This window comes from Triticum aestivum, chromosome 1B, assembly GCF_018294505.1.
Source record: "Triticum aestivum cultivar Chinese Spring chromosome 1B, IWGSC CS RefSeq v2.1, whole genome shotgun sequence".
In the NCBI taxonomy this organism is placed as follows: Eukaryota; Viridiplantae; Streptophyta; class Magnoliopsida; order Poales; family Poaceae; genus Triticum; species Triticum aestivum.
The window spans coordinates 538,823,811-538,851,192 of record NC_057795.1 but is presented as its reverse complement, the minus strand read 5'-3'; the positions used below and the strand labels follow the sequence as shown (position 1 = coordinate 538,851,192).

Here is a 27,382-nt window from a genome sequence, read left to right as displayed (position 1 = left end):
AGGCAGTGATTTCGGCTAGGCACACCTGTCAATGAGCCCCACCTACGCAAGATAATAATTAAAATTTGAAAAAATTAGGTCAATATATGTATCATAGTGAGAAGGAATTTGAGTGAAGTGGGATCTCACCTTGGATATTGGGTCGTTGCCTTAGCTATGTCCATCTCTCTGAATTGAACATTATTTGTGAAATATCCAAAGCAAACTTAAAATACCAGTGCATTAGCAACTGCAAGAGTTAAAAATTATCATTGATATATCAACATTATCTATATTCTCTATTCCCTATAAGAAGTAGTGGCGCACACACACAAAAAATTGCTTCGTGATAAATTGTAGCTAGTAATTTCAGTGTGTATTAGTAATCAGCCAACGTGATAGTAATCTGCCAACGTGGTCTGCACTTGGAATTCTTGATTATTAATCTGCCGCTATTCTCCCTTTCTTCTGAATCTTGCGGCAGTGTGTGTCCTTCTCCAGCGCATGGAACCGGTAGTCTACACTTTGTTTGAATCTCATATGATTAGTAATCTGCTAGGGTAGCCACTGACCAACACAGATGAGGCGGGAGCACCAATCGATAATCGTGAACCGATAGCCTGAGCATCGATAATACAGATGATTAGGACCCCACCCCACCCTGCATCTCCCTCTACACTTAACCTCAATCACGACACGGCAGCAGCCTGCCTCTGCTTGCCACCGCTGCTGCTGCTTGCCATTGCTCCTTGACGCGTATTTTCCAATTGAAGAGCAGAAAGTATTCAACTGGAGAGCATAAAATATCTTGACTGATGCTTTATTGAATCTTTGCTACGCTCTGAACCTTCCAAGAAGTCATGGTTACAATGGAGGAACCCCCATCGCATTGAGCGAGATGGAATTCGAAGAAACAATTGAGTGCTGCCAACAATTGAAGTGCTCACTATCCAGATGCGTGATCAGTAACAAAACTTGTCTTGCTGAATGATACTCCAAAATGCAACAAGAAGACCATCCTGAATGCACAAACTGGAGGACATTTCCATTGCAACATCTCTAGTTCTGCTCCTCTATGTACAAAACAGCACGCAAATTGCGCTCTACGTACAAATCCTCTTTATCTCTCAACTGATATATAGAAAACATCAAACAGAAGCAAACATATGTGGCTCTCCAACATCCAATTGTCATATTCCCCACTACGTGATGCAGTCATCACCTGGCGATCGCATCCGCGTGGCTATCCTTGGATCTCCAGCTTGTGCTCCGGCTCCTCGGACCATGGGTGAAAACCGAGCTCCACTCCGACCTCGAGGATGGGTGTGTCCAAAGCAAGCAAACATGTTGTCGAACACGCATCTGCTAACTCCCCTGTGTGACGAACGGCTCCCTCTCAATGACCATGAGATCTTCCTCGGTGCACCACCATTGTTGAAACCCCCATCCACCTCAGTGTAGACAACTGGCAGGGGAGCTCCCTCTCGTCGGCCCTCCTGCCACCAGCGAACCTCCTAACAGCAAAGCCTCCACCAGGGAGCCACCAAATCGTCAATCCAACCGTCGTATCCTCCTCACTGCCAGTCTCAGCCCCGGTGTTGCTGCCCTGGTCATCGGCGACACTGAGGTCACTCACCGGAGCAGGCCACACCACATCTGTGGGCAGCTTGTGCCGGCACACAGGACACGAGTTACGCAGCGCGAGCCACGGCAGGATGCAGTCCTGGTGGTACATGTGGCTGCAGGGCATCTCCCTGGCCTAGTCGCCCAGCTCGAAGGCCTCCTTGCAGACGACGCAGTGGGAGTCGACGCCGACGTGGATAGGGTAGGCTGAGACGATGACGGTGGGCATGGGCTTGACGGCGGCCTTGCAGTCCGGTGGGTTGTCGCAGGGGCCGACGGCGCCGAAGCCGCCGGCCTCGATCTGGGCGAGCTGCTTGAGGAACCGCTCGAATCCGGACCCCATAAGGAAGTCAAACATGGTCTCGGGCAGCGGGCAAAGGCCGGATCCGGCGCCGTCGTCGTAGAAGAGCTCGAAGCTGCTGGTGGCGCCGGGGGCCTCGTCGCAGGGAGGGGCGGCGGAGAGCCGGAGCACGATGACTGGGTTGTACGGCGACCCCGAGCGGTCACCTGAGGCGCCACACCGGCTGCGACGGGGCAGGACCTTGTTGACCCCGTGGGGGCGGAGGGCGCGACGGCCCGGCACGGTGTCGGCGCGTCCATCTGCTCCAGGAAGCCGCCGTCACAGCCGGGGCGGCAGGGAAGCTCGGTTCCTGGGAGCTGTCGGTGGATAAGATAAAGAAAGGAGCGCCAGTGTAATTCTTACAAACTGGGGGGCTTAATTTGCAAAATCGAATCGTTTTCCCGGTCCACTTAAATACGGACTGCGGGTTTAATTTTCAAAAACCACAGGCACTGTCTTGCAAATTTTCCGCAACGGTGAACCCAACAGATTCAATCCGTACTTTATTATTAGGTATAGATTTATAGTATATGATTTTTGGGACTAACCTATTAACCTAGAGCTCAAAGCCAGTTTCTGTTTTTTTCCTTGTTTTTGAGTATCGCAGAAAAGGAATATTAAACGAAGTCCAATTGACCTGAAAATCTACGAAGATTATTTTTGGACCATAAGAAGCCCAGGGAGCATTGAAGATGGACCAGAAGAGTCCCGAGGCCACCAACAGGGTGGAGGGCGCGCCCTACCTCCCTTGGGGATCCCCCTACCTCGTGGCTTCCTCGTGGACCCCCCCCCCCCCTCACTTGTTCCTGACGCCAACACCTCTTATATATCCCCAAACTTTCAGAACAGAACCAAGATCGGGAGCTCCACGGCCGCAAGCCTCTATAGCCACTAAAAACGAATCGGGACCCTATTCTAACACCCTGCCGGAGGGGGGACGCATCACCGGTGGCCATCCTCATCATCCCGGCGCTCTCCATGATAAGGAGGGAGTAGTTCACCCTCGGGGCTGAGGTTATGTACCAGTAGCTATGTGTTTGATCTCTCTCTCTCGTGTTCTTGATTTGGCATGATCATGATGTACCGCGAGCTTTGATATTATAGTTGGATCGTATGATGTTTCTCCCCCTCTACCTTCTTGTACTGGATTGATTTTTCCCTCTGAAGTTATCTTATCGGATTGAGTCTTTAAGGATATGAGAACACTTGATGTATGTCTTGCATTTGCTTATCTAGGGTGATAATGGGATATTTGCGTGATTCACTTGATGTATGTTTTGGTGATCAACTTGCGGGTTCTATGACCTTGTGAACTTATGCATAGGGGTTGGCACACGTTTTCGTCTTGACTCTTCGGTAGAAACTTTGGGGCACTCTTTGATGTTCTTTGTGTTGGTTTGAATAGATGAATCTGAGATTGTGTGATGCATGTCATATAATCAAACCCACAGATACTTGAGGTGACATTGGAGTATCTAGGTGACATTAGGGTTTTGGTTGATGTGTGTCTTAAGGTTTATTTTACTACGAACTCTAGGGTTGTTTGTGACACTTATAGGAATAGCCCAGTGGATTGATCGGAAAGAATAACTTTGAGGTAGTTTCGTACCTTACAATAATCTCTTTGTTTGTTCTCCGCTATTAGTAACTTTGGAGTGACTCTCTGTTGCACGTTGAGGGATTTTTATATGATCCAATTATGTTATCATTGTTGAGAGAACTTTCACTAGTGAAAGTATAAACCCTAGGCCTTGTTTCGAAGCATTGCAATACCATTCTCGCTCACTTTTGTTACTTGCTACCTTGTTGTTTTTATATTTTCATATTACGAAAACCTATATCTGCCATCCATATTGCACTTGTATCACCATCTCTTCGCCGAACTAGTGCACTTATACAATTTACCATTGTATTGGGTGTGTTGGGGACACAAGAGACTCTTTGTTATTTGATTGCAGGGTTGTTGAGAGAGACCATCTTCATCCTACACCTCCCACGGATTGATAAACCTTAGGTCATCCACTTGAGGGAAATTTGCTACTGTCCTACAATCCTCTGCACTTGGAGGCCCAACAACGTCTACAAGAAGAAGGTTGCGTAATAGACATCAAGCTCATTTCTGGCACCGTTTCCAGGGAGGTGAGTGCTTGAAGGTATATCTTTAGATCTTGAAATTGAATCTTTTAGTTTCTTGTTTTATCACTAGTTTAGTCTATAAAAGAAAACTAAAAAATGGAATTTAGATTGCCTCATAAGCTTCATCTTTTTAATGTCTTTCGTGAAAATGATTGAAAGGAAAATTGTGCCAAATTGTTAGAAGAAGAATGCACTAAAATGTTTGGCACTAAATCTTTGAATGATGAGCATGATTGCAATGTTGTTAGTATGAATTCCTTGAATATCCATGATGCTAATGATATGCAAAGCCACAAGCTTGGGGATGCTATTTTTGATGAAGATGATATTTTTAGTCCCCCAAGTTTTGATGAGAAAATATATTATGATGATAGCATGCCTCCTATCTATGATGATTATTGTGATGACATTTATGCTATAAAGAGTAATGATATCCATGAAACTCGTCATCATGATTTTAATGCTCAAAATGATTACGTGAATAAAGTATCACATGATAGTTATTTCGTTGAGTTTGCTCCCACTACTATTCATGAGAATAAATTTGCTTCTGTGGAGAGTAGTAAAATTTTTATGTTTGTGCATCATGAAAATCATGCTTTATGTGATAGTTATATTGTTGAATTCATTCATGATGCTACTGAAAATTATTATGAGGGAGGAATATATGCTTGTAGGAGTTGCAATAATATCAAGTTTCCTCTCTATGTGTTGAAAATCTTGAAGCTATGCTTGTTTTGCTTTCCTATGCTAGTTGATTCTTGTTCCCATAAGTTGTTTTCTCACAAAATCCCAAGGCATAGGAAGTGGGTTAGACTTAAATGTGATAGTCATATGCTTCGTGATGCTCCTATTATGTTTCAATTCTTATCTTTTATGTGAGCATCGTTGAAATCATCATGCCTAGCTAAAAAGGCATTAAAGAAAAGCGCTTGTTGGGAGACAACTCAATATTTATCCTTACTGTTTTTGTGTGTTCACATGATTATGCTACTATAGTAATCATGTTTTATAGCTTTTGTTTTAATAAAGTGCCAAGTAAGACCTTTGGGATGGCTTACGGTAATAGTTGATTTTATCTTGCTGAAAAACAGAAACTTTTGCGCTAACGAAAACATTTTTTATAATTCACAGAAACGTGCTTTTAACTTTATTATTTTTGCAGAAGATTAATAAAAAAATTGATTAGGACTTGTTAATTTCTCAGGATTTTTGGAGTTACAGAAGTATTCGAGAGTTACTGATTACTACAGACTGTTCTGTTTTTGACAGATTCTGTTTTCTATGTGTTGTTTCCTTATTTTGATGAATCTATGAGTAGTATCGGAGGGTATGAACCATAGAGAAGTTGGAATACAGTAGATATTACACCAATATAGATAAAGAATGAGTTCACAACAGTACCAAAAGTGGTGATTTATTTTCTTATACTAACGGAGCTTACGAGTTTTCTGTTGAGTTTTGTGTTGTGAAGTTGTGCATATGTTTGCTTGTTTAATGATTCTATTTGAGGATAGGAGTATTAAATATGCAGAGAAAATTAGTATGCAATGTTGAATAATAAATTTTTTTATTTGTTACAGTAGAAAATGATAAGGTTTTTGCATTGGTTTATACTAACTTACCTCACAAGTTCTTGTTGAGTTTGGTGTGGATGAAGCTTTCGAGATTTAGGAAACCGAGATATAAAAGGAATTAAGAAGACACAAAAGCTCAAGATTGGGGATACCCAAGGCACCCCAAGATCATATTTCAAGAAGTCTCAAGCATCCAAGCTTGGGGATGCCCCAGTAGGCATCCCACCTTTCCACTTCAACAATTATCGGTTAGTATCGGTTGAACCTAAGTTTTTGCTTCTTCACATGATGTGTGCTATCCTTGATATGAAATTTTGTTTTATTTGCTTGCTGTTTGAATAAAATACCAAGACCTTAAATTCTTAAATGTTAGAGAGTCTTCACATAGTTGCACAATTATTAGAATACTCTATGTGCTTCACTTATATCTTTTGGAGTAGTTTGTCATTTGCTCTAGTGCTTCACTTATACCTTTTTAGAGCACGGTGGTGGTTTTATTTTGTAGAAATTATTGATCTCTCATGCTTCACTTATATTATTTTGAGAGTCTTTTAGAACAGCATGGTATTTGCTTTGGTTATAAAATTGGTCCTAATATGATGGCCATCCAAGATAGGTATAATAAAAACAATCATATAAAGTGTATTGAATACTATGAGAAGTTTGATACATGATAATTGTTTTGAGATATGAAGGTGGTAATATTAGAGTCATGCTAGTTGAGTAATTGTGAATTTGAGAGATACTTGTGTTAAAGTTTGTGATTCCCGTAGCATGCACGTATGGTGAACCGTTATGTGATGAAGTCGGAGCATGATTTATTTATTGATTGTCTTCCTTATGAATGGCGGTCGGGGACGAGCGATGGTCTTTTTCCTACCAATCTATCACCCTAGGAGCATGTGCGTAGTACTTCATTTCGATAAATAACAAATTTTTGCAATAAGTATGTGAGTTCTTTATGACTAATGTTGAGTCCATGGATTATACGCACTCTCACCCTTCCACCATTGCTAGCCTCTCTAATACCGCGCAACTTTCGCCAGTATCATACACCCACCATATACCTCCCTCAAAACAGCCACCATACCTACCTATTATGGCATTTCCATAGCCATTCCGAGATATATATCCATGCAACTTTCCACCGTTCTGTTTATTATGACATGCTTCATCATTGTCATATTGCTTTGCATGATCATGTAGTTGACATCGTATTTGTGGCAAAGCCACCTTTCATAATTCTTTCATACATGTCACTCTTGATTCATTGCACATCCCGGTACACCGCCCGAGGCATTCACATAGAGTCATATTTTGTTCTAAGCATTGAGTTGTAATTTTTCGAGTTGTAAGTAAATAGAAGTGTGATGATCATCATTATTAGAGCATTGTCCCGTGTGAGGAAATAAAAAAAGAGGAGAAAGAAGCCAAAATAAAAAAAGAGGCCAAAGAAGCCCAAAACAAAAAAATGAGAGAAAAAGAGAGAAGGGGCAATGTTACTATCCTTTTTCCACACTTGTGCTTCAAAGTAGCACCATGTTCTTCATCATAGAGAGTCTCTTATTTTGTCACTTTCATATACCGGTGGGAATTTTTCATTATAGAACTTGGCTTGTATATTCCAACGGTGGGCTTTCTCAAATGCCCTAGGTCTTCAAGAGCAAGCAAGTTGGATGCACACCCACTTAGTTTCTTTTTTGAGCTTTCATACACTTATAGCTCTACTGCATCAGTTGCATGGCAATCCCTACTCACTCACATTGATATATATTGATGGGCATCTCCATAGCCTGTTGATACGCCTAGTTGATGTGAGACTATCTCCTTATTTTTGTCTTCTCCACAACCACCATATTCTATTCCACCTATAGTGTTATGTCCATGGCTTACGCTCATGTATTGCGTGAAAGTTGAAAAGGTTTGAGAATACTAAAGTATGAAACAATTGCTTGGCTGAAACTGGGTTTGTGCATGCTTTGAATATTTTGTGTGATGAAGATGGAGCATAGCCAGACTATATGATCTTGTAGGGCTAAGCTTTCTTTGGCCATGTTATTTTGAGAAGACATAACTGCCTTGTTAGTATGCTTGAAGTATTATTGTTTTTATGTCAATATTAAACTTTTATTTTGAATCTTTCGGATCTGAACATTCATGCCACAATAAAGAGAATTACATGGATAAATATGTTAGGTAGCATTCCACATCAAAAATTCTGTTTTTATCATTTACCTACTCGAGGACGAGCAGGAATTAAGCTAGGGGATGCTTGGTACGTCTCCAACTTATCTATAATTATGATTGTTCCATGCTATTATATTATCCATATTGGATGTTTTATAAGCATTTATGTGCTATTATATATATATGATTTTTGGGACTAACCTATTAACCTAGAGCCCAGTGCCAGTTTCTATTTTTTCTTGTTTTTGAGTATCGCAGAAAAGGAATATCAAACGGAGTCCAATTGACCTGAAAATCTATGGAGATTATTTTTGGACTAGAAGAAGCCCACTGAGCATCAGAGATGGACTACACGAGTCCCGAGGACACCATGAGGGTGGAGGGCACGCTCTACCCCCCTTGGGGCGCCCCCTACCTCGTGGCTTCCTCGTGGACCCCCCCTGACTTGTTCCCGACGCCAACACCTCTTATATATCCTCAAACTTCCAGACCAAAACCAAGATCGGGAGTTCCACCACCGCAAGCCTCTGTAGCCACAAAAAACCAATCGAGACCCTGTTTCGGCACCTTGTCGGAGGGGGGATGCATCATCGGTGGCCATCTTCGTCATCCCGGCGCTCTCCATGACGAGGAGGGAGTAGTTCACCCTCGGGGCTGAGGGTATGTACTAGTAGCTATGTGTTTGATCTCTCTATCTCTCGTGTTCTTGATTTGGCACGTTCTTGATGTACCGCGAGCTATGCTATTATAGTTGGATCATATGATGTTTCTCCCCTCTACCTTCTTGTAATGGATTGAGTTTTCCCTTGGAAGTGTAAGTGCATCTAGTGCCACCCCTAGTTGGTTTTGGAGTATTGACGACAAAGTTGGTTGAGGGACTAATGCGTTTGTGAGAATTGCAGGATAACGCAGGTAGTGTCCCTCATTGATTCGGTTTACCTACCGGAGATGACCCCTAAAAATGTATGAAGACATTGAATACAATGGTGGTACGAGAAGATATTCATATTGAAGACTATGACATGAGAAGACATTGCGTGAAGACTATGGAGCGCGAAGACTGTGTGGATTCGTTGCTTCCTTTTCTTCTTTGTTGAGTCATAGAAACCACTGTACTGTTAAGTGGGGTCCAAGTGAACTAAGTCAGAGTGACTGAAGTGATGCTCAACTCAAATCCTATGTCTTCGAGCAAAGACAATGAGAGCAAACCTTATCCAGAGCTGGATGAGTCAGCTTTGCTTGTAGCCCAAGTAAAGTTGTCGCGTGTGTTTGAAATCTGACCGTTGGAACACATGTCAGTTCCTTAGTGACCCAGGGTCATTTTGGACAAATCAGGTCGGGTTGCCTAGTGGCTATAAATAGCCCACCCCCTACACCATAAATTGGTGGCTGCTCAGAGTTAGTTTACGGCTTTTGTCGTTTTGAGAGCAATCCACCTCGAAGCCTTTGAGAGAGAAATCCTTGCGAGGACAAAGCCCAAACACCCAGAGCCAAAGAGTGTTAGGCATCACTGAAGTCTTTCTGTCTGTGTGACCTGAAGACTTATTACACTTGAGGACTGTGTATCCTCCAGCCGGTTAGGCGTCGCGTTCTGAGCATCCAAGAGTCATTGTGGATTGCCGGGTGAACGAAGTCTGTGAAGGTTTGGAAGTCTACCTTGAAGACTTACCAGAGAGATTGGGCGAGGACTAAGTGTCCTTAGCTCAAGGGGAATAAGGTGAAGACACGGTCTTCTGAGTTGAATCTCAGCCTCCCTAACCAGACGTACAGTTGTCACAACAAGTGGAACTGGTCCAACAAATCCTGTGTCTTCAACAAGTGACTGGTTCTATCTCTTCCCTCCTTTACTTTGAGTTTGTCTTTGTGAAGTCATTACTTATCTATCTTATCTGATTGACTTCATTGCTTGACTACTATTGTTAATTGGCTTCATACTATCTTCCATCCTGATCCTACTACCTAGCTGCTATTAGTCTTCGTACATTAACGCTATTGCATACTTGACTATGGCTTGCTTGTCGTAGTTTATCTTCCGCTGCACATCAATTAGGTCATTTCTATTGTTTGTCTTCGAAACTTCCATGTTTTGAAGACTTTGATAAAAATTGCCTATTCACCCCCCCCCCTCTAGTCGATAACTAGCACTTTCAATTGGTATCAGAGCTAGGTACTCCCTTGTTCTATGTGATTCGGTTTAACCACCTGGAGTTTAGCTATGTCGACTGCAGGGATAATCAAAGTCTCTGTTGCTTGCCCCGTGTTCGATGGAACAGAATATCCCTACTGGAATAATAAGATGCGCATGCATCTTGAAGCCATTGATGTCGACCTCTGGTATGTCGTCAAGAATGGCGTTCCCAAAACTGGTGAAGGTGTCACCCCTACTGATGTCAAGAACTTCATTCAACTGGACTCGACTGCAAAGAACATCATCTGTGGTCATCTGACCAAAGGATAGTATGGCCGTGTGAGTGCTCTGGAAACGTCAAAGCTAGTCTGGGACTGGCTGTCCAAGGTCAATGAAGGCGTATCTACACAAAGAGACCAGAGAATCAGTGTTCTTCGCAATCTCTTCAATCGCTTCAAGAGAAACGACAATGAAAATGTCCAGCTCACGTTTGATCGCCTCACCGACATCACAAATGAGCTTCAGGCTCTTGGCGCCACTGAAATCACCAAGCATGAAATTGTCAAGACACTGCTGAGATCACTTGACACCTCCTTTGACACCCTTGCCCTCATGATACAAGAATGTCCTGACTTCAAGACACTCGATCCGTCTGATATACTTGAGAGCTCAATACACATGAGTTCCAGCTTTTTGAGAAAAGAGATATCTATGGCCCCAACTATGGCCGAACTCGTGCTTTGAAGGCAAAAGTTCTTTCCTCATCTAAAGAAGAAGAATCTGACTGCGGTTCTGATGATCCTGAAGACATTGGAAGGGAGCTTGCTATGCTTGTGAAGAAGTTCCAGAAATTCACCAAGAAGAAGCGCTTCAGAAAGTCTTCACGATCCAGTTCAAGAAATGATGAAGCTTCCACTTAAGACAACAAGAAGAGAACATGTCACAAGTGTAAGAAGCCTGGGCACTACATCTCTGAGTGTCCTCAGTGGGACAACGAGAAGAAAAATAAGAAGAGCAAGGAATATGACTCTGATGACAAGAAGAAGAAGAAATCATCAAAGTCTTCTTCCAAGTCTACATCAAAATCCTCATCTCATAAGAAGAGCTCATCTGGCAAGGCTCCTGCTTTTGTTGGCAAGGAAATGGATTCAGAAGAGGAGTCTGCTTCTGAGGAGGCAGAGGTGGAATCTGAAGCTGAGTCCGACTCTAGCATTGCAAGTCTGGCTCTGGCCACAGCCTACGTCGCAAAGTCCATCTTCAACTCTGAAGACAATGACTCCCACACCAACGCTAATGATGACAAGGACGAACCTGCTCCCACCTACTGCTTCATGGCACGCGGTGCCAAGGGCATGTCACCAAAAGCTTCAGAATGGATTATTAACAGTGGATGCACTAATCATATGACTGGTGATCGAAGTCTTCTCATGGACTCAACCTTACGTCCATCCGACAAGAGTCAAATCACATTTGCTGACACTGGTAAAAGCAAAGTATTGGGTCTAGGTAGAGTTGCAATCTCTAGGGATCAACACATGGATAAAGTGATGCTTGTTGAATCCCTTGGGTTCAACTTAATGACTGTCTCAATGCTTTGTGACTTAAACATGATTGTGCTATTTGGAAAATATCGTTGCCTTGTACTAATGGAATCTGACAAATCTCTAGTCTTTGAAGGATATAGGAAAGATGATCTATACGTGGTAGATTTCTCAGCTGGTCCACAGCTTGCCGTATGTCTTCTCACAAAAGCTTCAGAGTGCTGGCTCTGGCATCGAAGGCTGGGACATGCTGGCATGAGGAACTTACACTCACTTGTCAAGAAGAAGCATATCATTGGCATCGAAGATGTTAAGTTCAAGAAGGATCATCTGTGTGGTGCCTGTGAAGCTGGAAAGATGACAAGGGCAAAGCACCCCTCGAAGACAATCATGACAACATCTCAACCCTTCGAGCTGTTACACATGGACTTATGTGGACCTACTCACTACTCCACCCTCACAACAACTGCCTGTCTCTATGGCTTCGTCATTGTTGATGACAACTCAAGATACACATGGGTTCATATAATTCTTTACAAGACTGAAGTGCAAGATGTCTTCAGGCGCTTCGCAAATCGAGCAATGAACAATTATGGCGTGAAGATCAAGCATATCAGAAATGACAATGGCACTGAATTCAAGAACACAGGACTTGATCTGTATCTGGATACAATGGGAATCACTCATGAATTTTCTGCTCCATACACACCTCAGCAAAACGGCATTGTAGAGCGCAAGAACAGAACCCTCATTGAGATGGCTCGTACAATGCTTGACGAGTACAAGACACCAAGAAAATTCTGGCCTGAAGCCATTGATACATCTTGTCATATCATCAACCGTGTCTACGTCCATAAGCTTCTGGGCAAAACATGCTATGAGATCCTTACTAGCAAGAAGCCAAATGCCGGCTACTTCAGAGTCTTTGGAGCTAGGTGCTGGATCAAGGATCCCCATCACAAGTCAAAATTTGAACCCAAAGCTCACGAAGGCTTCATGCTTGGCTATGGAAAGGATTCCCACTCTTACAGAGTCTTCAACCTCTTCCACTACAAAATCGTTGAAACAGTGGATGTGCGATTTGATGAAACCAATGGTTCACAATGAGAGCTCCTGCCAAACACACTTGATGAAGCTCCTTCAAGCGAATCTATCAAGCTGATGGGAACTGGTGAAATCATGCCTTGTGAAGCATAGCCTGAAGAGGAGCTTATCATTTCTGCACCAAACCAACCTAAAGACAATGCTCAGACCGAAGACAATACTTCCAATGATGTCAATGATCAGCATGAGCCAAATTTTCGCCCTGTTCATCCTCGTGTTGCAAATGAATACAAATCGAGAAGATGATTGACAACATCAACGCGCCTGGTCCGCTTACTCGCTCAAGAGCAACACAGTTAGCAAACTTCTGTGGGCACTTTTCATTTGTGTCAATATCAGAACCCAAGAAAGTTGCTGAAGCTTTTATGGAACCTGAATGGATTCAAGCCATGCAAGAAAAACTTCAACAGTTCAAGCTGAATAATGTTTGGGAACTTGTCAAGCGACCTGACCCTCGCAAGCATAACATTATTGGAACAAAATGGATATATCGAAACAAGCAAGATGAGCATGGTCAAGTCGTCAGAAACAAAGCACGTCTTGTGGCACAAGGATATACTCAAGTTGAAGGAATTGATTTCGATGGAACATTTGCCCCTGTGGCTAGACTTGAAGCTATTCGCATACTGTTAGCCTACGCTAATCATCACAATATCTTGCTATATCAAATGGATGTAAAGAGTGCATTTCTCAATGGCAAGATTGAAGAAGAAGTATATGTCGTTCAACCACCTGGCTTTGAAGATCCAAAACATCATGATATGGTGTACAAGCTAAACAAAGCACTGTATGGCCTCAAACAAGCTCCTCGCGCATGGTATGATACGATCAAAGACTTCCTGAAGAGAAAAGGCTTTAAACCTGGATCCCTCGATCCCACACTCTTCACGAAGACAAATGATGGTGAACTGTTTGTGTGCCAAATATATGTGGGTGACATTATCTTCGGCTGCACCAACCAGAAGTATAGTGATGAGTTTGGATACATGATGCAAGAGCAATATCAGATGTCCATGATGGGAGAGCTGAAGTTCTTCCTTGGTCTTCAAATTCATCAGCAACGAAATGGCATCTTCATATCTCAAGAAAAATACCTCAAAGATTGTTTGAAGAAGTTTGGAATGGAAGACTGCAAAGGCTACACGACGCCAATGCCAGCCAAACACCATCTTGGTCCCGACGACAATGGTAAAGAGTTCGATCAAAAGGTATACCGCTCCATGATTGGTTCTTTGCTTTATTTATGTGCATCTAGGCCAGATATTATGCTTAGTGTTTGCATGTGTGCTCGATTCCAAGTGGCACCAAAGGAATCGCATCACTTAGCTGTGAAGAGAATTCTTCGATATTTGGCTTACACCCCAACACTCGGATTATGGTATCCAAAGGGCTCAAGGTTTGACCTAGTTGGATTCTCGGATGCTGATTATGCTGGTGACAAGGTGGATCGCAAGTCAACATCAGGAACATGTCACTTTCTGGGATGATCACTTGTCTGTTGGTCTTCAAAGAAGCAAAACTGTGTATCACTCTCAACTGCTGAATCTGAATACATTGCTGCTGGATCCTGTTGTGCTCAGCTTCTATGGATGAAGCAAACTCTCAAGGATTATGGCATCAACCTGAAACAAGTACCTCTCTTCTGCGACAACGAAAGTACCATCAAGATAGCCAACAATCCAGTCCAGCACTCAAAGACAAAGCACATTGAAATACGTCATCACTTTCTCAGAGATCATGTTATGAAGAAAGATATAGATATCATGCACGTCAACACTGAAGAGCAGTTGGCAGATATCTTCACAAAGCCCTTGGATGAGAAAAGGTTTTGCAAGTTACGGTGTGAGCTAAATATCTTGGAATCCTCTAATGTCCTGTGATCAGGCACACATCCTAACACTTATGCATGTTGATGACTTAGATGTGCAACACACAAAGTAATGTATATCTTCAATCAATGAAGATTTACACTCTGAGTGTGAATACATTAACATGGAATTTGACTTCGGAGCGCCACGATAATTGTGCGCCGTGTCTGGGTCTAATACTTCCTATACGGTGGGTAACGCCACCACCAACTTTCTCTGTTTAAAGTGTTTCACTCATGGCGTTATATTGCAATAACTTCGCATTTGGTTTGTCTTCAGTTTCAATTTATCTTCATGATCTTCTACACTATGATGATTTGATTTCTTTCTGATATATATATATATATATATATATATATATATACTAGTGTTCTGTCCTCTACAGCATTCACTTATAGCTATGTCTTCAAGATTGGATCTTTTGAACTAAGTGAATGTGATCGGACCCTAACCTCTCTATGCTTCCTATCTCAAAATCTATCTGTCCAAATCATATGCATTCTATTGAAACTGTCGAATGTCTTCTCTGCGTCCTAGTCAGCAGAAGGCAAAGAGACAAACATTAAATCTGTTTTAAATGACTTATCTTTATTGTTGAAATCCGGAGAAGCTGGAACAACTCTCCGACATGCATGGCGGGCGTGGGAACGTGGGACAATTCTAAGTATGTTGCATGCTTGCCACGTACCCCTCAGATGTGAACCGCCAGGGGCACCAGCGTAATTGCGATGTGTCTCTCACCTACTTATAAATACTTGTCCCCTGCGGTACAGAAATCCTTCTTCCACCTCTCCACCTCCATCAAACCCCTAGCGCCACCGCTAGCTCGCGATGACGCCGGCGACGAAGTGCTTAGCTGCCGCGACTTCTCCGACGCCGTCCTCATGCCGGCTGCGGACATCGTCCTCTCCGCCATCGCCATAGGTGTCCTCCGTCGCCAAGTTAGGGCACGGTGGGCTGAACTGCTCGGTCTCCTATTCTTCCCATCTAGCAGTTCTTTGTGCGGTAATTATAACTCTATTTTTACCACCTTTTTGATCTTCAAGATTCATCCTGTTTACCAAAAGTAGTTTCTGCCTATTCAATGTTAGATCTATTATGTCTGCATCTCATATCGCCGAGTCAATTCACTTAGATTTCCTGTCTAGTTTGATTCCTCACTTGTACTCATTCATGGATTGGTACAAATCTGGAACCAAGTCACCAATATAAGTGAATGTCTTCGCATCATGAGGTCAATATCTTCAAACTGATTTATCTTCAAAATCTTCTGAGAATGCATATGACCTCTTCCCCTTCCCTCGCATCTCTAATGTTGTCACAGGTACATGTCCGTGGGAGAATCCCTTGGTTCTCATAGTCTGCATTCGTTTGCAGAATACTTACAGCATCATATCAATTCTCTTGAAGCCAGTTCCTGCTTGACCAGCAAGCGTAAATCTCTGAAGCCTCTGAACGTATTGAAGCCATTCAGCTTGAAGTTCATGGCTGCAGAAAAATCAGCAAGGAAGGGTGGCAGACAGCATCGTGGGGGAACTTCAAAGGATCTACTTGATGATCTGGCAGAAATGTATAAAACAGATCCTGAAGAAGATTACAATCAGCGCAAGACTCGAATCCAATGGATTCGACGCTATTGGGCTGAACAGTGGTACAAGTACAAGTTCGTCACCCAGGAGTACGCAGAGAAAAACGCTATCAAGAGCCCTTGGGGTGATATTCTCTATCGAGGCCTTCCCCCCAAGAACAAAGCTGAAGCCATTGCGCAAGAATTCTATCCTTGCATGGTCTGTGGGCCGCAGCCTGAAGAAGCCGACCCATCATCATTGCTCTGGTGTCGTGACGACAATCTCTTCAAGCGCAACTTCCAGTTTGCTAAGGCTTCGGCAAAGGAAAACAAGAAGTCACGGGGATTAGACTTCAATCCTGGTCCCTCTGCTCCCCGTGATGATGGCACACGTGAAGCTGAAAAAAACAGAATTGGCCCCTTTGCAAACCTTGATGGCCTCATCACTTACATCTTGGTCCAAGGTGCCAAGGTAGATCATTCTGCAATAATGTTGATTCTGATGAAGCCCCAGCTCCTACTCCAAGGCCGCAGAAGCCAAAGAAGATTAAGGCTTCATCATCAGCTGCACCTCCAAAAGCTTCTCGTGTGAAGCCTCTGGCCACTGCACCTCCTGAAGCCAGTGTGCAGTCTGAAGATCAATCCCGTATCTCCAAGAAGACAGAGAAGAAAAAGCAACTTGTCAGGCATACTGATCAAGCCTTGACTCCCACCGCCATTCTGCATGAAGAACCCATTGATCTGTCAAGTGATGAAGATCTTGCTGATGATGCTCTTGAGCAGCTGATAAAGAGCAAGGAAGAAGCAGAAATCTTCAACAACTTGCCTCTCTTTGATGTGGCCATCATCCACAATTTCATTGATGAGTGGTTCGACACCCCCAATGTCAGCTTTGAAGATTTACAGCTTCCCATTGGCCTAAGTGTCGCCTTCAATGGTGCCATTGCTTCTGAGCTGGCTCTCGCTCAGCGAATCGTTGAGCTCAAGAACAAGATTGATTATGAGAAGGCTCAATTCAAGAAGCATGTGGCCAAGCTAAGTGTTCAAGACGTCAGAAACTTCAAAGTCATGTTGCATGAGCTTAAAGAAGCTTTTCTGAAGAAGCGCCAAGAAGCTCAAGGCTCTTGTGAGCGCATGAAGCGTTTGGCTGATAAGTGTGTGCTTGCCTACAATGAGGCTGAGAAGCGCAAGTCACTTGGCCATCCTGGCATTGACCCCAGGATGGCTGCAAAGAAAAAGAAGAAGCTTTCTGCTGACCAGCCTGCACCTTCAAGCCAAGAAGCCCCACGCATTATCTTCCCGAGCAGCATGACTGGCTCGAAGCCAAAGGTCACCACAACCGCTTCTGAACAGAAGAAGACGAGGGCTGCCGAGGCTGAAGCCAGAAAGAGGAAGAACACCGAAGCCTCAGATGCCGCTCCCTCCAAGAAGAAGCGCAAGACCAAGAAGAGTCGGGCTGCTCCCATAGAGCCCCTTGTTGTTGAACCCATCTCAGTGGTTCGTCCTGCATCTGCATCCCAAGAACTTCGCATGACTGTTCATGAGCCTGCTTCCACAGAGGCTCCTGAAGCTGAAGATATACCAGCAGCTGAACCCACCGCTGCTGAAGACATTGGTTATCATGACAGTGTTGAAGATGATGAAGTTCTTCCTCAGATCGAATATAATGTGGTATCATCGCCTGTTCGTACGAACAGCGAAAACATCAGCATTGGTCGTCCTCTGACGCCAATTGCTCAGGATGCATCGTGGGCTGATCACCCACAGCAACAAGACTCCCCCAGTACTCCCCAACAACAACAAAGCACACCATCCGTACAAGTTGAAGAGGATGAGGACCTGCCCACTCCATCTCCAAAGGCGTCGCCTGTACTTCAAAGGCTTCGCAAAGGACCAAGGCCTCAAGTCCCTCTTCCGAGCGTTCCAGAAGGAGAAGTGCACCGTCAACCTGTTGCACGTCAAGTGTTCTCTGAAGCCACTCCAACTGTGAATGTCTCTGTGTCTGAAGCACAAGCTGCTGAAGACAATCCGGCTGCATCCGCCGATGAGGAACATCAAGAAGAACGTGTCCAAACTCCCCCCATGCCTGAAGAAACTGTTCATGAAGTGAGCGTGTCTGTGCCTGACCCTCCAGCTCCTCAAGTGGAGGTTCAAAATCCTGAAGCTGCCACAACCAACGCAAGTGAAGCCAATGACATTGTCATGGCTGAAGCTAATGTGGAGCTTGAACCAACCAGTGTGCCTGAAGCTAATGAGGCCACTGCACCTGAAGCTAATGAAGCTAATGCTCCTGAAGCACCTGTTGTGCAGCCTGAAGCCTCAGCTGCTGCCACTGCTCCTATTCCGCCCCCAAGGCCCTATACAATTGAGCAAGCATACAACCATGGCGAGCTAATCACAGTAAGATGGCCCGTTCTGGTCCCTCCGCCTAATGTCTCTGGTCCTCAATTTGACTATCACATTGAGCATAGGCCTCAGGTCCAGAAGCCCAAGCCAAGACTGCCAAGGTTTCCAGGTACTGCAAACTCACCAGGGTCTTTCAATGCAAATGGCTTCAAGAGCCACAACACATTCTTTGACAGCTTGAAGAACCCCTACACGAAGCCAAGAATATCATCAGATCGATTCTGGAGTCATCAGCAGCGAAGCTATTACTCCTGTGTTCTGTATGATCAAGGGCGCATTTTCCCTCATGTGTGCCTCGACACTGAAGCCATTATTGGACTCCCCTGCTTAGAAGAAGCACTTGATTGCTTTCGTGATGCTGGGCTGCTCAATTTTGTCACAAATAAAGAACACTGGAATGAAGAGCTATTGCTTCCATTCTATGCTACTCTGCACATTCGCGGCTACAACAGAGATATCACGACATGGATTCTAGAGTGGATGACAGGAAATGTTCATCATGAAGCCAAAGCTCTCGACATCATTGAGCTTACAGGCCTATCCACTCCAGGAGAACTCTATGAACCTGGTTGTCAAAATCACCGCAATGCTTTGGAAAGCATCTTTCATAAGCCTGAACCCAATATGATTCAGATGTTGAGCATGATGAAGCCTTTGCCTCGTGATGCTGAATATCCAACAGAGTTCTTTGTTGAAGACCTTGAGTATCTGCCACGCACCATATATCACATCATTAGGCGAACTCTATGGCCTATCAAAGGACATTCATCAGCGGCAAAGCTTGAAGGAGCTATGAAGACTTTGGTCTTCTACATTCTCAATGGCATCAGCTTCAATGCGCAAGACTTCTTCATCAGGCAACTTGCTGCTTCCGGCTTTGACCTATTTGGTCTGAAGTTTTATGCTCCATGGGTCATGCGCCTCATCAAGCGACACTCATCTGTCAACTATCAACCATCTGCTCGCAATCATGTGATTTTTCTACCAGAGGTTGATATGTCAGTTGAAGCTATATACCCTGAACCTGCCAAGAAGCCTCTTTGTCTTTAGAATGCCAAGCACCAAAGCTTCACTCAGCCTATTGAAGGTGTTCAAGCAGCGACTCGAATCTATCCTTTGGCTGGAAACACTTGTCTGCCTCATTGAGCACCCACTGAAGCCACTGAAAGCACCATTGCACAAAGGCCTCGGAAGCGTTCTCGCGTACTCAATGACCGAGAACTTCTTGTGGCCCTTCATCAGAAATAGGATAAGCATCATTTATGGCTCAAGAGATAGATGCAAAGCCTCTTGGTGGATGTCAATCGCATTCGCAACCTTGCCACCAAGAATGCCTTTGTTGCTCATGAAACTTGTCGGCGATCATGGAAGAGCTTGACCCTGCTTAGTGTTGAAGCAGATCTTCAAGACGATGGCTTCAATGAATGATTCCAGTTTGACTCCACTCCTCCACAGACTACTGTCCTACGTCGTACTCCATCTCTTGAAGATTCTGAATATTCTTCCTCTGCGGCAACTATCAATGCCAGAGTGATCGATGACGAAGATGATGCTACTTCACCACCTCCTACTTCTGCACGCATCGACACTGCACCAAGTTCATCTGCACCGCCAAACGACAACGACAACCCTGCTGCTTCAACTACTCCTCATGAGGACGAGTAGATGCTCTATGTCTTCAAACCTTTTTGGTCATTACTGACAAAAGGGGGAGAAGCGTATGAGTTTGATAGTCTTCAAGCAGGTTCATATGGGCGGCTGCATTATATTTTTGCCTCGTGCTTACAACTCTTGCTTTTTAAAACATTTGGTTCTTTGAGTTGTAACACCTAAACTTGATGGTCGTCTGCTACTTGTTTGCTTTACTGTGATGCGATGATAACTTCCGCACTTAGATCATCCTGCAGACGTCCATTTTTCATTATGCATGTCATCCTATAAGCTATATCATTTCATGCATGATGAATTATCTTCATAAGTTGAAGTGGATCTCCACAAGTACAACCCGCCATGTGCATTTGCATTCCAAAAGCAAAATTACTTATATGCACATCTTCAGGGGGAGCCCTTGCTACTTATGAAGACTATTTCCTATCCTTACAATTTCACATATTTATCCCCATTGAAAACTTCAACCAGTTTGTCATCAATCACCAAAAAGGGGGAGATTGTAAGTGCATCTAGTGCCACCCCTAGTTGGTTTTGGAGTATTGACGACAAAGTTGGTTGAGGGACTAATGCGTTTGTGAGAGTTGCAGGATAACGCAGGTAGTGTCCCTCATTGATTCGGTTTACCTACCGGAGATGACCCATAAAAATGTATGAAGACATTGAAGACAATGGTGGTACGAGAAGATATTCATATTGAAGACTATGACATGAGAAGACATAGCGTGAAGACTATGGAGCGCGAAGACTGTGTGGATTCGTCGCTTCCTTTTCTTCTTTGTTGAGTCATAGGAACCACCGTACTGTTAAGTGGGGTCCAAGTGAACTAAGTCAGAGTGACTGAAGTGATGCTCAACTCAAATCCTATGTCTTCGAGCGAAGACAATGAGATCAAATCTTATCCAGAGCTGGATGAGTCAGCTTTGCTTGTAGCCCAAGTAAAGTTGTCGCGTGTGTTTGAAATCTGACCGTTGGAACACGTGTTAGTTCCTTAGTGACCCAGGGTCATTTTGGACAAATCAGGTCGGGTTGCCTAGTGGCTATAAATAGCCCACCCCCTACACCATAAATTGGTGGCTGCTCAGAGTTAGTTTACGGCTTTTGTCGTTTTGAGAGCAACCCACCTCAAAGCCTTTGAGAGAGAAATCCTTGTGAGGACAAAGCCCAAACACCCAGAGCCAAAGAGTGTTAGGCATCACTGAAGTCTTTCTGTCTGTGTGACCTGAAGACTTATTACACTTGAGGACTGTGTATCCTCCAGCCGGTTAGGCGTCGCGTTCTGAGCATCCAAGAGTCATTGTGGATTGCCAGGTGAACGAAGTCTGTGAAGGTTTGGAAGTCTACCTTGAAGACTTACCAGAGTGATTGGGCGAGGACTAAGTGTCCTTAGCTCAAGGGGAATAAGGTGAAGACACGGTCTTCTGAGTTGAATCTCAGCCTCCCTAACCAGACGTACAGTTGTCACAGCAACTGGAACTGGTCCAACAAATCCTGTGTCTTCAACAAGTGACTGGTTCTATCTCTTCCCTCCTTTACTTTGAGTTTGTCTTCGTGAAGTCATTACTTATCTGTCTTATCTGATTGACTTCATTGCTGACTACTATTGTTGATTGGCTTCATACTATCTTCCATCCTGATCCTACTACCTAGCTGCTATTAGTCTTTGTACGTTAACGCTATTGCATACTTGACTATGGCTTGCTTGTCGTAGTTTATCTTCCGCTGCATATCAATTAGGTCATTTCTATTGTTTGTCTTTGAAACTTCCATGTTTTGAAGACTTTGATAAAAATCGCCTATTCACCCCCCTCTAGTCGATAACTAGCAATTTCAGGAAGTTATCTTATCGGACTGAGTCTTTATGGATTTGAGAACACTTGATGTATGTCTTGCATGTGCTTATTTGTGGTGACAATGGGATATTCACGTGATTCACTTTATGTATGTTTTGGTGATCAACTTGCGGGTTCTATGACCTTGTGAACTTATGCATAGGGATTGGCACATGTTTTCGTCTTGACTCTCCGGTAGAAACTTTGGGGCACTCTTTGAAGTTCTTTGTGTTGGTTTGAATAGATGAATCTGAGATTGTGTGATGCATGTTGTATAATCAAACCTATAGATACTTGAGGTGACATTGGATTATCTAGGTGACATTAGGGTTTTGGTTGATGTGTGTCTTAAGGTGTTATTTTAGTACAAACTCTAGGGCTGTTTGTGACACTTATAGGAATAGCCCAATGGATTGATCGGAAAGAATAACTTTTAGGTGGTTTCGTACCCTACAATAATCTCTTTGTTTGTTCTCCTCTATTAGTGACTTTGGAGTGACTCTTTGTTGCACATTGAGGGATTGTTATATGATCCAATTATGTTATCATTGTTGAGAGAACTTGCACTAGTGAAAGTATGAACCCTGGGCCTTGTTTTGAAGCATTGCAATACCGTTTTCGCTCACTTTTGTTACTTGCTACCTTGCTGTTTTTATATTTTCAGATTACAAAAACATATATCTACCATCCATATTGCACTTGTATCACCATCTCTTCGCCGAACTAGTGCACCTATACAATTTTACCATTGTATTTTGTGTGTTGGGGACACAAGAGACTCTTTGTTATTTGGTTGCAGGGTTGTTTGAGAGAGACCATCTTCATCCTACACCTCCCATGGATTTATAAACCTTAGGTCATCGACTTGAGGGAAATTTTCTACTGTCCTACAAACCTCTACACTTGGAGGCCCAACAACGTCTATAAGAAGAAGGTTGCATAGTAGACATCAGGCGCCTGCAGCGACCACCATGCCAGATTGTTCGACAGACTTCCTTTTTTAATTGCTCAGCAATGAAGTTGTGGGAGATAATGATGAACGAGGCAAGGCCTTATTTTAAAATGTGGAGAGGGGTGTGGGTATCTTTTTGCAAAATTGCCATTATTTCCGTCCTATCCATCAGATATAGACCGGACGGCCTATATTGCAGGATGGCAGGCACACCATCATCACCAACTCTATTTTTTATCTAGGGAGGACTAGGGACTAGGGAAGTACTAGAGAGTACTAGTAAGGACACCATCTACTTCTTCGTGTGTTGTTCTTGCGCTCCATTTGTCGGTCGCAACTTCCCCTACAACCACTCGCTGGCGGAGCATAGTTCTAGATGTGCGCACGCGCCCTGCTACTGCTATGAGTGTACGCCGCCTTTTGAGGGCTCGGCGGCATGCCTCGTGCATCACCTCACGGCACCGTCCGTCAAGCACTACTTGCCCACGAGAAGTGAACATCAAGTATGAGACGTGCTACCTGTTTGTCGTGCCAAAGTTGCTGGAGGATCACCACCGCCTGCTAATCACAAAGGAGGCGGTATCGTCTTCCTCTTGCCGTGGGCACGGGCAAGGCCCACACAGGCCGCCGCCCCCTCTCATTAGTGTGTGTCAAGGGCGACACCGGTGACGCTGACACAAGGCCGGTGTACGCGTGCGTTCTCACTATTACTGCCGCTCCGAAGTACGAGGGCGCCCACGCTGCCTCCATCACGCTGGCTGGGACTGTGCCGAGCTGCTCCGTTCCCGGCAATGTGGACATGGAAGACGTCTGGTATGATTTTCACCCCAAGATGATGCACGGGGACTCCAAGGAGGTTCACCTAGTCATATGCATTACCAAGTCAGTTGTTCATCATTAGTCTTCGCTCAATGTAATTCGTTGTCTAAGCATGTGGAGACTTCTTATTTATATAGTATAGAACCTTCCGTGCATGATCTTGCTCTATTAGAGTATCGCACTTGAATAAAAGTGTGTCCATTTATGGTTTAGTCTAGAATCTGCCATGTATGATTTTGCTCCATTAGAGTTCTCGCTTGCCATTTATGAGATTAATTGAGAACTTTTACTACAGTTATGGTGAAAGACTTATGATGAACCATTTCTTACATCTCCTCTACCCCTTCCAAGTCACCTTAGGAAAACCAAATAATCCCAAAACACTTACGCATGGTGCATTAACTCCCACCTTGTTTCTTGTTTCTTGACATATCAACCAATAAGAGCTGTGGGGCGTGCATGTTTTCAATGACTCGAGACTACCAAACATGACATGCAATGGTTAGTTCATTGCATGCAATGCTATTAATTAGCAAATAAACATTAAGTTCTCTCGTTTGCCCCTCCTTGGTCACGGTGCACAACTTAAGATGACTTATTCACCTAGACGGAGGGAGTACATTCATGGTGGTCTAGAAAAAATAAACAAAATTGATACTCAAAAACTAATTCTTAAAGATCATTTCTTGCAAAGCACAATAAGTGTTATTTCTTCACAAGTTTTGGATGCAGGTTGAATAGTTGAACGCTTTTGTTTGCAAAAGATACTTTTTAATCTATTCCACCCGGATGCTTGTGAGCTCTAGAGAAGAAACAATATCTGAAGAAACCTATTGATACTCATTACACATGAGATGACCCCCACATACTTTGTCAAAATAAACAACTCCGCGATCAATGCATTTCACTGTTCCGTGCAATGCACGTGCACCTTACTATATATAGTACGACCATAAATTTAACTAACATTATATATAGTACAATAAATGTTCATGCATGCCACCAAAAATTATATCATTGAAAACTATGTTCAAATACGAATCCAACGATATAGTTTTTGTTGACAAGCACTAACATTTTGTCACTTAATTCTTTAGTCAAATTACATGGGGGACTAATAAAACATGACCGAGGTAGTACTAGTGTAGAGGGCAGCGCTGCACGGGAGTCTCACCCCGCTCGTGGCGCGGCAGTAAAGTCGTCATATCACAAAACCCCACCACTCCCAGGAATAAGTGGCCTGGTAAAATAAACGGACAAGCAACCATCACATCCCTTTGTCTTTTTTGCATTTCATCTCTCCATTTACTTTGTCCGGTTAATATCGCACACTCGATCCCTAGCTACTACTCCTAGTATCCCTAGCTACTACTCCTAGGGCCAGTTCTTTTGGCGGCTTAAAGAATAAGTCATCTCTTCCCCAACTTTTCCCATAAGACTAGTCATAGTGGAGAGTAACATAAGGCGCCTCACTCATTCATTTGGGCTTCTAAACTACTACCTCCATCCTGGTTTATTAGTCACCATTGTAATTTGTAATAAATTTTGACGAAATATTTAACTGATATAAAAACTATAGCAATTGGTGATGATGGTGGGCCTGCCATCCTGCAATATAGGCCATCCGATTTAATATTTGACGGATAGGAAGGAAACTATAGAAATTTTGCAAAAAGATACCCACACCCCCTCTTCACATTTGTAAATTTGGCCTTCCCTCGTTCACCCTTTTCTCTCACAAGATAAACTACTCATACAAATTTATCTTGATTTTCCGTGCAATGCACGGGCATCTTGCTAGTTTATGGTCAAAATTTGACACAGATTACAATGGGGACCAATAAACCAGGACGGAGGTAGTAGTTATGGGATTACTAATCTAGAAGCCTAAAAGAACTAGCCCCTGGTACTCCTAGTAGTACTACTCTACTCAAGTTGGAATTCCAATTACTCGTCACGACTTTTCAGGAAAAAAATTCGATACAGGGTGTATGAAGCAGTTTGGGAATTTGCATGCCTTCCCGACCAGTGAGATACTCCATAAAAAGTACAATAGAGAAAAAACCACAGAGAAGGAAGCTAAAAGTAAACAATCAAATGAGCATTTTTGCATTTATTTTGCATTGAATCGTTTCACACGCTTGACTAGTGTTGTTTTTCTACTTTTACAAAAACCGCATCGTAATGTTAAAACGTGCATTTGCACGTACATCAGTAATAGTAGTAGCACAGTCTGCAAGCATATATAGAGAGAGACATGTAGTGCGATATATAGTTAAGTTTGTGCTATATGCACGTACTTACAAAATGCGTATGGATACACAAGGTTTCCAAAAAATTCCTTTTACATACTCAATTAAGCATGCTAATAATTCTCGAACGTTCAGGATTTATCATTTGCGTCCCAAAACTAATGAGGTTGCCTTACAAAACTAAATTGTTCCTAATAAAAGCCATGGCGCTCACAGGAGCGCTTGCGGCGCGCCACGAGTACCCTGGTGCGCGGCCGTTTCCCAGTGCGCAGACACAACGCCTCTTCCTCAGCCTTGCAACTCACGAGGTGTTGATTGGCGGCTTTCTTTGGAGCCGACCTCTAGAGTAATGGTGAGGTGAGGGGCAAATCCGGCCAGGTCTGACTCCCCCGGTCTTCGGACGTCGAGGTTGCATCAAGGCTCAAAGCCAGATCCATGGTAAGGGGGGTGAGTCCGGCCATGGCTGACTGCCGGTCTTCGAACGTCGATGTCGCTTCCAGGCTCGAGGTCGGATCCAAAGTAAGGGCCAACCCGTAAATTGGGTATGAAAGAGATCCAAAGTTGAAGCCTCAGGACTCTCGGGTGCTTCAGACAATGCTGAGAAGCCGGTGAAGATCAGATCGCCCTGGGTGTCAGTGATGTATTCTAGATTACCAAACCTGATCCGATGCTCAGGGGCGAAACTGTCGACCTGGTCGAGGTGACCGGTCGAGTTGGTGTGCAGAACGATGCTGCCAAATGTGAAAAGTTGGGCGGGAATAAAGATGTCCTCGGTGTCGATGCTGTCTCCGATGATTAGGTGGGCCATCGATCCTTCAGCCATCCAACAGCAGAATTTTCAGTGAAAGCACCAATGTCGGTGTCGAAACCGGCGGATCTTGGGTAGGGGTCCCAAGATATGGATCCTGGATCAATGGGGAACAAGGGATGAAGGAAACGATGTTACCCAGGTTTCGGGACCTCTTGAAGAGGTAAAACCCAATGTCCTGCTTGATTATATTGAAGTGTATAGGATGATTACAGAGTAGATCTACCATGAGATCAGATGAACTAAACCCTAGGTGAGTAGGATGATGGTTGTTGTTCTAACCTCTACGAACAAAAACCTCTGGTTTATATAGACACTAGGGGTATTACAGTTACACATGGTCGGTTACAAGGAAGGGATAAACATGTCAATGAGGGAGTCCTGGACTATGGGGTCCTCGAGGAGTTGGCCTATGTGACATGGTCCGAACTAATGGGTCGTGAAGAAACGAGGTAGAAGGACCTCCCCGTGTCCGGATAGGACTTTCCCTTGCGTGGATGGCAAGCTTAGCGTTCAGATCATGTACCTTCCTTTCTCTGTAACTGACTTTGTACAACCCTAGATCCCTCCGGTGTCTATATAAACCGGAGGGCTT

The 27,382-nt window shown here is 43.8% G+C and overlaps 1 pseudogene; it reads right to left on the bottom strand.

Moving 5' to 3' along the window:
• Positions 1–251: 251 nt before the first annotated feature.
• LOC123079559 (probable E3 ubiquitin-protein ligase RHC2A) lies at positions 252–26,787 on the bottom strand (annotated as a pseudogene).
• Between the last annotated feature and the right edge of the window lie 595 nt (positions 26,788–27,382).